Source organism: Acomys minous, assembly GCF_964271855.1.
Source record: "Acomys minous genome assembly, chromosome: 2".
NCBI classification, from domain to species: Eukaryota; Metazoa; Chordata; class Mammalia; order Rodentia; family Muridae; genus Acomys; species Acomys minous.
The window spans coordinates 96,065,103-96,080,205 of NC_140484.1; positions in this window are offsets into that span (position 1 = coordinate 96,065,103).

Consider the following 15,103-nt stretch of genomic DNA (forward strand, 5'->3'; position numbering starts at 1 on the left):
ACACTAACATTCCCATTCTTAAATGCCTTTCTCTATCTCCTTTTCTGCCTCCAATCTTCTGTTAGCTGTGCCTTTAATTTTATGTTATCAAGGTTGAAGATATTTATACCCTGCCTGTGGTCACAAAAAAGTCAGTGTTTAACACTGTGTTTACAAACTTCTCTTGGAAGTCGAGAACTATAATGAACACTCGCATGTTTTAGCTGCACTTTGTGAGTGCAGTTAAAGGCTTATTATTCCTGTTATATATGCTAATGATAGTTACTTAACATGTTAGTATGTTCCATCACTGCTGGTAGAAGAGAAAAGAGAGTCACTTGAACTGTTGCAGACCTCTGTCTAGCAAGTGAGAGTCATCGGTGGCACAAGACAAGTTGAGACTATTCACAAGCCACACGGTCACGAGACTCCTTCCTGGAGGAGCTTAATTAGAAATCAACTCCAAAAGCTGAAAACAAGTCACCAACTTAGAAATTTCAAAACCATACAAATAGCATTCACATCAGAGATAAGCAGTCAGCGTGGGTTTCTTTAAACCTTTTAAGTCTCATATCTTAGCCTCAAAAAAAAAAAAAAAAAAAAAAGGACAGCACATACATGGACAAATGACTGGCTTTCATGCCATGGCTTCACTCATGGATGTAACGTTCTATGTACTCCAGTTATTACCGGGTTCAGTTTTCCCCAGCACAGAGGAAGCCTCCCAGCCCTTACCAAGTAGATCACTCCGTGTCTTGTGACCATAGTGTTTGGTGTCTTCAGCAATAGGGTCTTATCATACTTTACATTCTGGCTGGAAAATAAGATCAGTGGCTAAGGACACACCAGACCAAGAAATAGAGGGGAAGTGTCTCCAACCTGGTGTCGACACTACGGCTTCTGTGAGGTTTTCCTTTATGTAGAGTTAGCTGCAGTTGAACTCTTATGTATGAATATATATTCAGGAAACTTATAAAATAGCTATCTACATGGCTTTTAAAAAAACATACTTAATGTTAGCAATGCCTTGCCCCACTCTTTCCTCTGTCCTAGCCAGGTGATCTCTTTATTCCTGATTCTACCCCCACTACAACTGCTTCTGGTCCAAGGACTGCCTTTCCAGCATTTCACAGGGTAGATATTTAGGGTAACTCTTCAGTAACTGTGTTGGATCTTAGGCAACTCTCAATCTAAAGGCCAATTCTAAAGTTTTGAAGAGTTTTCTTCTTTTATTTTATAGATATTTTCATCTCTCTTGTAATGCCTCTGGTCAGATTTTGATTATAACTAGTTGGATACTTTTTCCTCAGTTTTCTGTTGAAGTAGATGAATATGGAAGGATTTATTTTGATTCAAGACTGGCAAACCCTCGTGGTGGCCCCCAGGGAGAGGTACATGATTCCTCAGATCATGATAAAAAAAAAATAGAAGCAGAAATGAGCACTGGAGGAAGATAGACAAAGGGGATAGGAGAAAAACCTAATCCATAGTCACTCCCGGAAGGCAAACTACTTTCAACAGCTCCCATCCCCACACAGTGAAAACCATTCCCAACAGTTCCCACCCCTCCACAATGAAAACCAGTCCCAACAGCTCCTACCCCCTTCACACTGAGGACCTAACCTAACTAACTCAAGAGGGCCTTGGGTAGCAGCAAATCATGATAAGAGGCTAGTGGCTCCAGGTGTGTATTGCTTCTGATTTGTTCTAGGGTTTTCATTATTGTTTCCTATGGGGGAGAAAGTTGTCTCCCAGAAAGGTATGCTGAGAGATTTACTTTACCTTTTAGCAATTCCATTTCATTTCCTATCATTTTAGAACTATAAATAATATGAAAAATCGGGATATGAAATATTATCAACATCTAAATTGTGAACACATTCATCCCCCATCCATTATCCAAGAGATAGCTAATGTACTTTCAATTACTGATAGACAAAATATTTTTCTGAATTCTCTAAAACGTTGCATAATAGAATAAAAACATGCATTTTCTCTATTTTCTCAACATAATAGGAAATTCATTCTGATGTGTCTATCAGTACTCTCTGCATTTTATTGTTGGACAGTATTCTGTTATGAGTATATACAAGGTGTTCATTCGTTCATCTCTTCAGAGCCGTTTGCATTTTCCCTATTTTTGAATCTTACCTATGATGCAACCATGAACATTCACTTGCAAGCCTTTGAATTAGACTATGCTTTCGCTCTTCTTAAGTAAATAGCTGAGAGTAGATATTATAGCAGTGTGTATTCAACTTTGTGAAACTATCAAACGATCCCCAAAGTGCTCTTGCCATTGTGCAATTACGCTTGTATATAACAGTTCCAATTCTCACACATATTCTCCAGCACATGATTGTGTGGTGAATTTTTAAAACATTAGTCGCTCTCCATCGTGAATGCTGATATTTCTTTTTTATTTAATTTTCACTTTATTTTAATTTTAATTAAAATTTATAAAATATAAACTATGAAGAAATCTACACTTACCTACCACTCACTCCCCTTCAGTCTCTTCCCATACCCCCACGACTATTCCTTCCCAACTTGATGGGTTAATTTTGTTAAAAAAATTAAAGCCCTCTGAGTGCTTACCTTAATATTAAGTGCATCTGTGGAACTTTGGAGCACATGAACCTCTTGAAGCATGGGTAGCCTGGTAGGTACTACATCCTGTCCCTCCTTCAGCAACCACCAATCGTCAACATTAGGACTTGGTGACCTTCCCGGATCCATACTTGGGCATTGACTTGATCTTGTGCAAGTCTTTGCATTCACTCACTGCTACAGTGAGCTCATAAAGCAACAGTTCTCTGGCATCCAGAAAACACTATTTTGCAGAAGTTTTAACTCTACCATGATACTACCTGAACCTTGGAAGGAAGAGGTATGGCATAGATGTCTCATCCACCCCATCCTCTTACTCTTTTCACATAGACCATTTGTGGATCTTTGTGTTAATATTAATCTACTAGAAAAAGAAGCTTCTCTGGTGAGGGTTAAGAGATGCACTAATATATAGGCATAAAGATAAATATTTAGAAGGCAGTCACACATACACACACACACACACACACACACACACACACACACACACACACACAAACTAGTATGCTTCCTCTGTCTTTTCCAAAAGTATTTAGTGTTACTTTTCATATACTATCTTTTACCCTAACTTGTTTTTTTTTGGGGGGGGTTTAAAAATATCTTTTTATTAATTTGTTCATATTACATCTTGATTGCTAGCCCTTCCCCTGTTTCCTCCCATTCTTCCCTCCCTCCCATTTCCCTCCTTCTCCCAATGCAGACCTTTCCTTCCTCTCCTTCCAGTCCCACCCACCCACCCTCTTCCCCCTTTCCTCCATGCCCTCCCCTAAGTAGAGGGGAGCACCCCCCAACCCAACCCAGCACATTAAGTCTAATGAGTACTAAATGCATTCTCTTCCACTGAGGTACAACAAGCTAAGGAACTCTGATCCAAAACCAGGCAACAGAGTCCATGTTAGAGACAGCTTCCTCTCTAATTGCTAGGGAACCCTCATGAAGACCAAGCTGCTCATCACTTAAATATGTGTAGAGAACCTAGGTCCATTCAATGCATGCTCTTTGGCTGATAGTTCAGTCTCTGTGAACACTTATGGTCCTTGGTTAGTTGACTTTGTTAGTATTCTTGTGGAGTTCTTGCCCCCTTTATTTCTGTGTGTCTATGTATTTGTTGTGTTCTACTCTTGGGATTTTTCCAAAATCAATCCATGAGCATGAGTGGTGGTATTTCCATCTTCTGGTATTCTTCTTTGATTTCTTTCCTTGATATAGATTTTTTAAAAAATATTTTAGTGTCTTAAATTTTTTCATTGTTCAAATTATTCAGTTCCTTGAATAGATTTATTCAAAGATATTTTGTTTACTTTTTAGGTTACTCTAAATGAGACCATTTACCTGATTTCTTTCTCTGTATGTTGCTATTGGTATGTATATAGGAAGGCTACCAATTTTGTCCACAGATTATTTATCTACTACCTTGCTGAATATGTTTCCCATCTGTATGCATCACCAGGAGAGTATTTATTGTGTGAAACCACATCATCTGCAAATAAGGATACTTTGGCATTGGCCTTACCTTTCTGTATCCTCTACAACCTCTTTTGGTTGCTTTGGCTAAGATTTCCAGCACTATATTGGGCAGCAGCAGAGAGAATGAACATCTTTGTTTTGTTCCTGATTTTATCTTAAATGCTTTGCACTTTTCCCTACTTAACATTATGGATGCTGCAGGCATGTTAAATATTGCCTATATTGTGTTGCTATATGTACCTGTATCACTATGTTCCTCAGGATTTTAATAAAAAAGATTGAATTTTCTCAAAAGAAATTTCTGCCTCTACTGAGATGATCATGAGATTTCTGTCTTTGGATTCCCTTATGTGGTAGATTATATTTATTGATTTGTGTCTTTTGACCTGCCCTGCATCTCCAGACAAAGCTTGCTTGATCATAGATGCTGAATTTTTTTCTTGAATTTGTTTGTAAATATTTTATTCAGAATGCTTTACTTATGTTCTTCAGGAAGATTGCCATACATTTCCCCTTTTGTTAAGTCTATATCAGGCTTTAATGTTATGATAATGCTAGGAAGAATTTGGAAGTCTTACTTTTCTGTTTTATGTAAAATTTTTATCAGCTCCTTGAATGTCTGTACTGAATCCATCTATTCCTGAGTTTTTCTTACTTGTGATATTTTGAAAGGCCTATCTATGTTATTGTTATGGGTCTATTTAAATTATTTACTTCTTGGTTTTCCATTGGTAGGTCACATATTTCTATAAACTCAACTGTTTCTTTTATATATTCCAGTTTGGTGAAATATATTTTTAAGTATTTTCTTATGAATTTCCACAGTGTTGATTGTAGTGTCTTTTCATCTCTAGTACTATTAATCTGGGCCTTATCTTTTTAATTTGATTAATTTGGCCAAAGGCTTATCAATCTTAGAATCTTTTCAAAGGAATAACTCTTCATTTAATTGATTCTTTCTTTACATTGCATGTTGTTTATATTTCTATCATGGTAACTTCTGCTTTGCTCTTGACTATTTCTCTTTGCCTGATGCCTTTGGCTGATGTTTGTTCTTGTTTTTCTAAGGCTTTCTGGTGTATCATTAGGTGATTTATTTGGGTTATTTTGAGATATTTATGTATAATGTTTTCTGTCAGGGTTGCCTTGGTTGTATCTGATAGAGCTGGTCTATTTCCATTTTATTCCATTCTTGGATATTTTAGTTGCTTTTTAAAATATCTTCAGTGATCCAATTATCATTTAGTGATGAGTTATTCAATCTCTACAACTGTGTGTACTTTTGTGCTTCTTTTTGTTATTGATACACAACTTTATTCCACTACAGTTAGATAATGTAGAGGGACTATTTAAGTTTTTCTGAGTTTATAAGAGATGTTTTGTATTCCAATATGTGGTCTATTTTAATGATGTTTCTATATCTGCCTCTGTACCTTTCTCCTCATGTATGCCTTTCTGTCTCTTTGTCTATGTCTCTGTCTGAGTGATAGAGATACGGAGAGGGAGTCTACGTGTATGAGTGTGTGTGTCTGTGTCTGTATATGTCACAAGTATGCAGGTCCCCACAGAATCCAATAAAGGGCGTCAGATCTCCTGGAATGTGGGTTAGAAACAGTCATGAGTCATCCACTTGAGAACAGAACTTGGCTTCTCTGGAAGAGCAGCAAGTGCTATTAATGGCTGAGCTAGCTCTCCAGCTACAATCACACTTAAATTATCAATACTGCCTGGTTTATGTCTGGTTATGCTTTTGGGGAATTTTTAGTAGAGAAGTTTTGCTTTAGGGTGAGCAAAGAGAATGCTGACTTAGATGTGAGGACCACAAATATCAAAATGAAACATTCTTTGAGGGCTGCTTGAGCCCTCCCAAGAAGGCTCTTCTTTCTCTTGAAAAAGATGGTAAATATTTTGGTTGTTATACTCATTCATCTGTTACTTAGTTTTACCCTGGTGATAAAATTCATAATACACGGGGTGAAGAGAGGTGGGTATAATGTGGGTAATTTGTCAACTCCAGAGTAACGTCTCACAAGGCATAGATTATTTCTGTGCTTGTTTTTCTACTGACTAGTTTTATGTCAGCTTGACAGAAGCTAGAGTCATTTTGGAAGAGGGAACTCAACTGAGAAAATGCTTCTACTATTTTGGCCTATGGGAAGACCTATGGTGCAATTCTCGATTGATGACTGATAATTTATGTAGGAAAGACTTTGGGCCATACCACCCCTGGGCTGGTGGTCCTGGTTGCTATAAGAAAGCAGGATGAGCAAGCCAGTAAGCAGCACTCTTCCACGGCCTCTGCATCATCTCCTACCTTCAGGTTTCAGGCTGAAGGTTTGAGTTTCTGCTCTAACAGCCTATTATGCTAGACTACAATTGTAAGATCAAATAAACCCTTTCCTTCATGTGTTGTATTTGGCCATTGTTTTCCTCACAGCCATGGAAACCCTAACTAAGACAGTCTTGGTTACATGTTCCTCTAATTCAGGGTTTGTCAAACTTCAACCAGTAAGGTAAACTATAGTTCCAGACTTTAACATTCAAGTTTGGAACAGAGCTGCAGCCAGCTACAAAATTTCTACAGCTACTTTCATGTTACCACAGCAAAGTTGACAGTGTGACAGAAGTGGCATAGCTGATGAAAAGCCAACATTATTTCCTGCCTTTTACTGATAACTTCTTACGTGGACCCTCAACCAGAAACAAGTTGGCTTCATCAGTAAAATGGCATTCTAGTCTTGGGCCTCCAAAGTTTTTTCATGCAATATTTTTATCTTCACTATTTATGACTGAACACAGTAAAAGTTGCTCAAATTTTATAAATATAAAAATATAACCATATGTTATAAATAAAATACATACAAAATATAAAAATAAGAGATCTTTAAATCAACTTTTATATAACCAGAGTTTCTTCTAGAAGATAACTTTGTAATGAGACTTAAAAATAAAATTTGATGTTATGATTTTAAATAGGCCATGGGCAATTGTTTAGTAATTCAGCTTCTATTCAAAGTTAACTTACCTAAATGACTGCAAACCACTGCTTAATCCCCTACTTGATGATTCATCTCCCATTAAGAAATGAATTTCTCAACTGAAGGAGAAGAATGTCTTTTGTGAGATGTATTATCTTATGTCAATCAGAAGCTTCATAAATAAATAACCATTACAATAAAAATAATACCATTTTCAAATAATAATCAAACATTAACAAAAGGAAAGCTTATAAACCTTGGCCATGGATGGCCTACATTCTGCCTCACAGTCACCTTCTATTAAAAACAAAATTAATTATTTGTGGATATTTCTCACTAGGCATAAGCTTTTTTTTTCAATATGACAAGGTCTCACTCTGTAGCCCTGGCTGACGTACAACTCAATAGGGAGATCATACTGACCTAGAAACTACAGAGAGCCACCTGTGTCCACTTCTTGAGTGCTGAGATTAAGGCTATTCCACCATGCTGGACCAAACAATCCTTTCTTAATATTTGTAGAGTCTAGTATTTCATTTCTGAGTTCAGTAGGTTAGTGTCTCTTTCATCTTGATGAATTTGTCTAAAAATTGAAAAAAAAAATATATATATATAAAATTAGTTGGACAGTTTATAACAACTTAAAAGACTAAGCTAGTAATCAGAAAAATACACACACACATAAAACAAAAACAAACAAATTAGAATAAGAAAAGGGAAACAGAAGAAAATGAATAAAAGAAAAACCACAAGAAACACATATAAATGCTGAAACACACGTTTGCACACATAGGAATCCCACAATAGTTATACAAAGAACCCATAAGACTACCAAAAAAAAAAAAAAAAGAAGACAAAGAAGAAGATTAAAAAGGAACAATGCATTGACTCAACATTAAGAAACAAAGAACCTCCAAAGAAACAATTGTGCCACTGAGATCAGTTAGCATTAGCTATCTACTGCTTGGCATACAGACCATACTTAAGAATGATTTGTTAAAAAAAGAAAAAGAAAAGGAAGAAGGAGGAGGAGGAGGAGGAGGAGGGGGAGGAGAAGAAGAAGAGGAAGAAGAAGAAAGAAGAAGAAGAAGAAGAAGAAGAAGAAGAAGAAGAAGGAAGAAGAAGAAGAAGAAGAAGAAGAAGAAGAAGAAGAAGAAGAAGAAGAAGAAGAAGAAGAAGAATTTGTTTCACCAATGAGACTTTTTTGTGGAAAGCTAAGTTTTCTTTTTTATTTTTAATTTATTGTAATTTATTCAGACTACACCCTGAATGTTATCCTCTCACTTGTATCTTCCCATTCTCAACCTCCTTCCCTCTTCTACTCTTTTCCCCTCCCCTAGACCACTAACAAAAGGGGACCTCCTCTCCCACCATATGACCACAGCATATCAGGTCTCATCTGGATAACCTGCTTCCCCTTCCGCTCCTCACCAAGGAGCAGAGATCAAATCAGGGATACCAGAGTTCATGTCAGAGACAGTCCCCGCTCTCCCTACAACCATGGAATGAGCTGTCCATTGGCTAGAGCTAAACAGGGGTCTAAGTTTGCTGCATGCATTGTCCTTGGTTGGTGCTACAGTTTGGGCTTGTCCTGCAGAGTTTAGATCTGCCAGACTTCATGGTCTCAATGTGGAGCTCCTGAACCCTCTGGGTCCTTTCCCCCATTCTTCCATACCACTCTCAACATTCCACCTAGAATCTAGCAGCAAGTCCTAGCATCTGCCTAGATGCCCTGCTTGGTAGAGTCTCTCAAAGGACATTTATGCTGGGCTAATATGCACTTTTGAGTGTATACCATGCCTGTCTTTCTGGGTCTAGGTTACCTCATTCAGGATGATCATTTCTAGTTCCATCCATTTGCCTGCAAATTTCAAGATTTTCTTGTTTTTCATAGCTGAGTTGTATTCCATTGTGTAGATGTACCACAGCTTCTTTCCCCATTCTTTGATTGAGGGACATCTAGGTGGTTTCCAGAGTCTGGCTATTATGAATATGGCTGATATGAACATAGTTAAGCAAATGTCCTTGTTGTATGGTGGAACATCTTTTGAGTATATGTCCAGGAATGGAATAGCTGGGTCTGGAGGTATCACTATTCCCAATTTTCTGAGAAAGTGACAGATTGATTACCATTTGCAAGTGGTTATCAATTTGAGATAGCTTCTGGGTTACGGGATAAGAGCCTGTGTCCATTTTTAGTTTGAACTTTAGGACTCCATCTGGTATAGACTCATGCTGGCCCTGTGTGTGCTCCCAATCTCTGTGAGTTCATATGTTTATCAACACTGTTGTGTCTTGAAGGCCTTCAGCTCTAGCACACAAAGTCAACCTAGTTGAGTCACATCATCAATGAATGACCATCTGATGGATGATGATTCTCTGTATACTTTAACTCTTCATCTTTACATCTTGCAGCTTTGCTATTTAAATTTTAACTCCCAAAGTTTCAGACTGGTAGCCTTGCTATTTACCCCTTGGTAGACAAAATAAGTTGATTTTTATAAAACACACACACACACACACACACACACGCACACACACACACACATGTAGACACACACACAATCAATAAAGAAAACAAGGGAGTGCCCAGAGACACCATTCATGCACATATATGTTAACATACGTACATATTGATGATATACAATTATACATATAAACAGACACATTTTAGATGAAGAAGATGGCTTCAACAACTGTTTAATTCTGTGTTGGGTTTTTATATGATCTATTACAAAAGTTTTCTATGTAGGGAAAATTACCTTACTCAAAAATAGGTTCAATTATTACATAAAAGGAGAGTTACAGTAAGACTATTGATCCTAATATTTAACTAAAAAATAAATTTAAAGTACTGTTTTTTATCTGCTTGTTCATCGAGTTCAAAGCAGGTTTATCTTTTTCTTATTTCAAATATTATTTGATCAAAGCAAGAATTTTTTATGTCAAGTTTTTCTAAGAAACAGGTGTCTGTCTTATCTTGTAGAGATAACCATGCTTTCTTTCTATATTCATAGGGTCTTCCTTATCTTATTGTACACCTGGACCTTACCCTTGTACTAAACCTAGAATGAGTTTATTTTCTTGATTATTTGTTTCAATCTTGCATCCCTTCTTGGTGTAATTCACATGGAGGTTCATAGAGCTCCTAATAATTTTTGCTATATTGCAGGAGGGTTTAAAGTTATCTAAATCAATTAGAGACCATTATGAGGAATTATAAAATCATCTGTTGGAAACCTGCCCAACAGAGACAGTGGCACCTATGGAGTAATATTATTTTCATAAAGGCAGCGAGAGTCCATGCCATGCCAGATATATGATACAAGCATGGAAAGGCAGTATAGCAACATAGGCAATCTTGAGGCAAAATCCTCAGGGTCTTGCCTAAATTAGGGATACATCCATTCATCAGCTGTGCAAGAAGGAGTGTGCTGCCTCCAGGAAGCTCCCTTGCTTGCTTTTGTCAATCCAGCCCGTGATTGCTCCCAGTAGCCTTGTTTTTTGTTTGTTTGTTGGTTGGTTGGTTGGTTTTGATTTTTTTTTTTATCTCGCTCTATCCTCTCTGGTTCTTATAATCTTTCCACATCCTCTTCTACAGAGTTCTTTGAGACCTGCGAGGAGGGATTTGATGGAGAATGCTCATTTAGGATTGAGTATTCCAAGGTCTCTCACTATACACACTTTCTGGCTATGGATCTCTGTATTTGCTTCCATCTGCTGTTGGAGGAATCTTCTCTGATGATGGCTTAGCAAAACACTGATTTATAAGTATAGCAGAGTGTGATTATAATTCATTATGTTCCTATATAAGAACAGTAGAACTTGGGTTTCCCCTAGGTTTCTAGCATACCTAGTCTCAGGTTCTTGGCCACCCAAGCAGTATGGGGTTTGGGTTTGTTCTAACGGAGTAGGCCTTAAATAAAATCAGATATTGGTCAATTACTCCTATAAGTATTGCACCACTATTGCATCAACATATCTTGCAGGCAAGTCACCATTGCAGATGGAGAGCTTGTAGCTGGGTTGGTGTTAACTTTTTCTTCTGGTCTCAAGCAAAGTGCCTTCTATTACCATCAGCACTCGTCTTTAGTGGTGATTGCTCTAGATAGACACCAACTTGACTTCTTCATGTTCAAGACATTGTATAGATGTTGTCTTCAGCAATGGGGCCTGGCTGTCAGTTTGTGGAGAGCCTCAGATATTTGGGCATGCCCATTGGAACATTTTGGCTAACAACTGAATTTGATATAATCATTTCCATTACTGGAATTCATTTATTGACAAGAGATGTCTAACTGAGGCTCTGTACCCCTGTTATTTGGTGGTTTCACTTAGATTGCTTCCATAAGAATATAGATTTTCAAAAGGTACTGTGCTAAGTTTCCAGATGACCCTTTCAAATGGCCCATAGTTTTGTCTGGTTCTCCCTGTACTCTCCCCACTTCGCTTTCCCTCTTTTCTCTCCCCATCTCTGTTTGATCCTCCAGTTATACACTTTCCCTTATCCATCCATAGCTATCTCTTCTATTTCCTTTTGCTGAGGAGATCCACCCCAAGTTCATTATTTTTTTAAATCCTCTACAAAATTTTAGCTGACTAAACTAGCAACATATCAAAACAACTATCCAGAATTACATTGGAATTATTTCAGAAATCCAAGCCTGATTTGACATTGAAGAATAATAAATATGTGTTGAACCCTGCTGTGTCTGCAATGAACTGTTTTCTTGGACTCATCCAGTCCCTCTGTTTTTTTTTTTTTTTTACAATCTTTCTGCCCTCTCTTCTGCATAGATCCTTGATCCTTGATGTGAGGAGTTTGGTTAAATACCCCCCGTTAGGGCTGAGTGCTCTGAAGACTCTCACTCGCTGCACACTGTGCAACTGTGGGTCTCTGTATTAGGAAGACTTTCTGATGAGGGTTGCAGGATGCACTGAACTAGACAGGACAGGGCAGAGTCACATATGAGCTCAGAGACTGTGACAGTAGGCATGGGGACTACACAAGCTTAAACCAGACAAAATCTGAGCATGGAAAAGTGGAAGTAGAGACAAAGTCTTATTGCTAACCAGGAAGCTAGTTGCAACTAATATCTTCTGGGAAAGGGGAAATCAGTTTTCTACCACAGGTTTTCAGCCATGCTCAGGAAGAGGTTGCCGACATAAAACAGATTGGCTTTTGTGTGTGCATTATTTTGGTCCTTTTTGGAGAGATTGTGAAGTTGGGTATGACAGGACATAGGTAGGATCTGGGAGGAGTTGGGTGCAGAGAAAAATATGTTCAAAACGTATAATGTAAAATTTTTAAATAATCAAGATACTGACAAGTGAAATAAAATGATATATGCATAAATAATACATATATTATAGCAATAAAATGAAAAACAAAACTGAGAAGTTCATTTCAAAAGTCACATGTTCATTTTAATAAATTCAGAAAAGCATTTAACAAAATACAGTACTCATGATAAAAGAAACAAACACTCCACATCAGTACACTGGAAATAGGGAGAAAGTCCTTCTGCCTGATGAGAATCTTCAAACACTCACAGAAAACATTGCACTCAACAGTTAAAGAAGAGGTACTTCCCTAGACAATCAGCAGCAGCCCCTGTATTTTTTTCTCTTCATTTCTACTCAATACTGTAGTGAAGATTTTAGCAATCAGAGAAGAAGGAACTAACCAGCTCCCACACATGCAAAGAATTTAAATTGTGAGTTAGATGTATGTGCCAAACCCAAGGACTTACTACAGCAATATGAACTATTAAATAATGAGGAAAACTGCCTTTCTACATATGTAGTGAACAACTCAAAAAGTAAATTAAGGAATTAATTCAATTCAAAAATGCATCCAGAAACCTTGCAACTGAACAGGCTAGATGTAGCCTGATTTCCTTCCTCTCTGTCCACTTGTCTAGGTGAGCCTCTCAAGGGCTTTGCTGTGTCCCATCTCTCTGTGGTACAATGCTACTCATAATCAAATTCAGGTGGGTGACTAATACTCTCCTACCCTCAGCTCTCATTTATCACAGCCAGATCATTTGAATTTCAAATGATCGCCAGAAAGCATTCCTTTGCATATTGATTGACATTTCAACAAGTTTTCTGAATTAAGTAGGTCCTTGGAATGAACAAGAGCTTTGTTTACTCTAGCCCGGTAGAAGTGTGATGAGCCAAAATAACAGTGTTCTTGCCCACACCATATGAGGTAGACTTTGCAAAGAAATCTGTTCTGTTGGAGGTCACAGAAACTAAGTGCTCATGTAGGCTGGATGTGCGACTGGGCATGAGTGAGACATGGCCTTTGTGATACTTATAATTCAAGCATGTAAAATGTTATGCTGAGATGACAAAGTGAAATGCAGACGCCACCTTGTGCTACATGTAATGGTCTAGAAAGATGAATTTCCTTAAGCAAAGCTTGGATGCAGGCAGAGTTGACAGCCAAAGTCTACCTAGACAGGTAAGCAAGTCCTCAATAGTTCCTGCCTCAAATATATCTGTAATTATAGAGAGTTTTGGGAGACTGTTCACGTAGCAAACTTCCTCTGTCATCTTCTCATTTAGAAAGCTACTAATCTTCACTCCTGGCATACCCAGGTAATTAATTTTATTTCTTCTCAAGTCTCTAATGATGTTCAAGACCACGTAGCTTGGTTTTACAATTAAGCTTAGTTGTTTAGGGGTTAAGATGGTTTTAGGTCTAGATAGATGTTTTAAGTTGATAATGACAAAATATTATAGATATTGATTTACATTCCGAATTTTAGACACACCAAGATGGGAAAGATGTTTTTTTCAAGGCTGTCAAATACAAATAGCCAAAACACTAAGAATGTAACATTTATATAATTTCTTATTGTGTCATGATTCTTCTTGTTGAAAGAAGTTTATTGTATATATGTATAATATATAAATGTATGTGTAAAAAAGTAAAAAATATTAGATAAAAGAAAAATATGAACTCTGCTCTGTGTTGACCATGACATAGGAAAGCTTAGGGTCCCAGTAAAAACTAAGAAACAGGAACATAATTTTCCAAAGAATAGCACAGTTTTGCTGAAAAAGTATTGCGTTGTTTTCCAGCTGTCCAAGTTTTAGAATTAGTTGGCATGAGTAAACAGAAGGAAGAGATGATATAATTATATTATGATCTCAAAGAACAAAAGAAAAATGAAAAAAAGTAAAAATAAAAGAACCATCATCAACAAAAGGAAACAAAATCTTAGAGCATGGGAGATTCAGTTTTCTTATAGATGAGTTGCTATCAACTACAGTGATATTCAGGTAAAATGGACATGGGTGGTTTTTAGGTTAAGCTGGCTTCTACATCATTGACTGCTACATGCTGGAACCTGTGATGAAGGGGCTGGCTTCTTGTGCCACATCAATGTCCTGTTTGTGTGTAGGAGAACCTGGTTTGTGTGTGGAGGAATGATAGACTGTAAGGTCGCAGCCTGGCCTTGGTGTGCCTACTATAACTAGCCCTGGCATCAACTACTCAAGTATCTATATCAGGGAAGGTGTAGTAGCTGTGCAGTGCTGCTAGCACATGCTCATAATTCCAGAACTCAGAGAGGCAGAGGCAGAAAGATCTGTGTGAGTTTGAGACCATCATGGTCTACAAAGCAAGTCCAGAACAGTTAAGGCTACACAGAGAAATCTGGTCTCAAAAAACCAAAAACCAAATCAACAATAGAGAGACAGAGACAGAGACAGAGACAGAGACAGAGAGAGAGAGAGAGAGAGAGAGAGAGAGAGAGAGAGAGAGAGAGAGAGAGAGAGAGAGAGTGAGAGAGTGTCCTTGTAACATAGGGAGTTGGGAAATGTAAGAATAGGCATCTGGCCCACTCAGGACGTGTTCATTGTGATGGTGATGGGTGGGGTTTGAACCTGGAGTTTTGCACACCTGGGAAATTGCTTTACCAAAGACCTGTACCTGCAGCCCAACATTCAGGGTGTGAGCAGGGCCACAGTTTGGTCAACAGAGCAATATTTATAGTTGGTAAGAGAAGAAGCAAGTCTCCTATTGCCTAGTAACCTCCCAAAGTCCCAACCTTCAA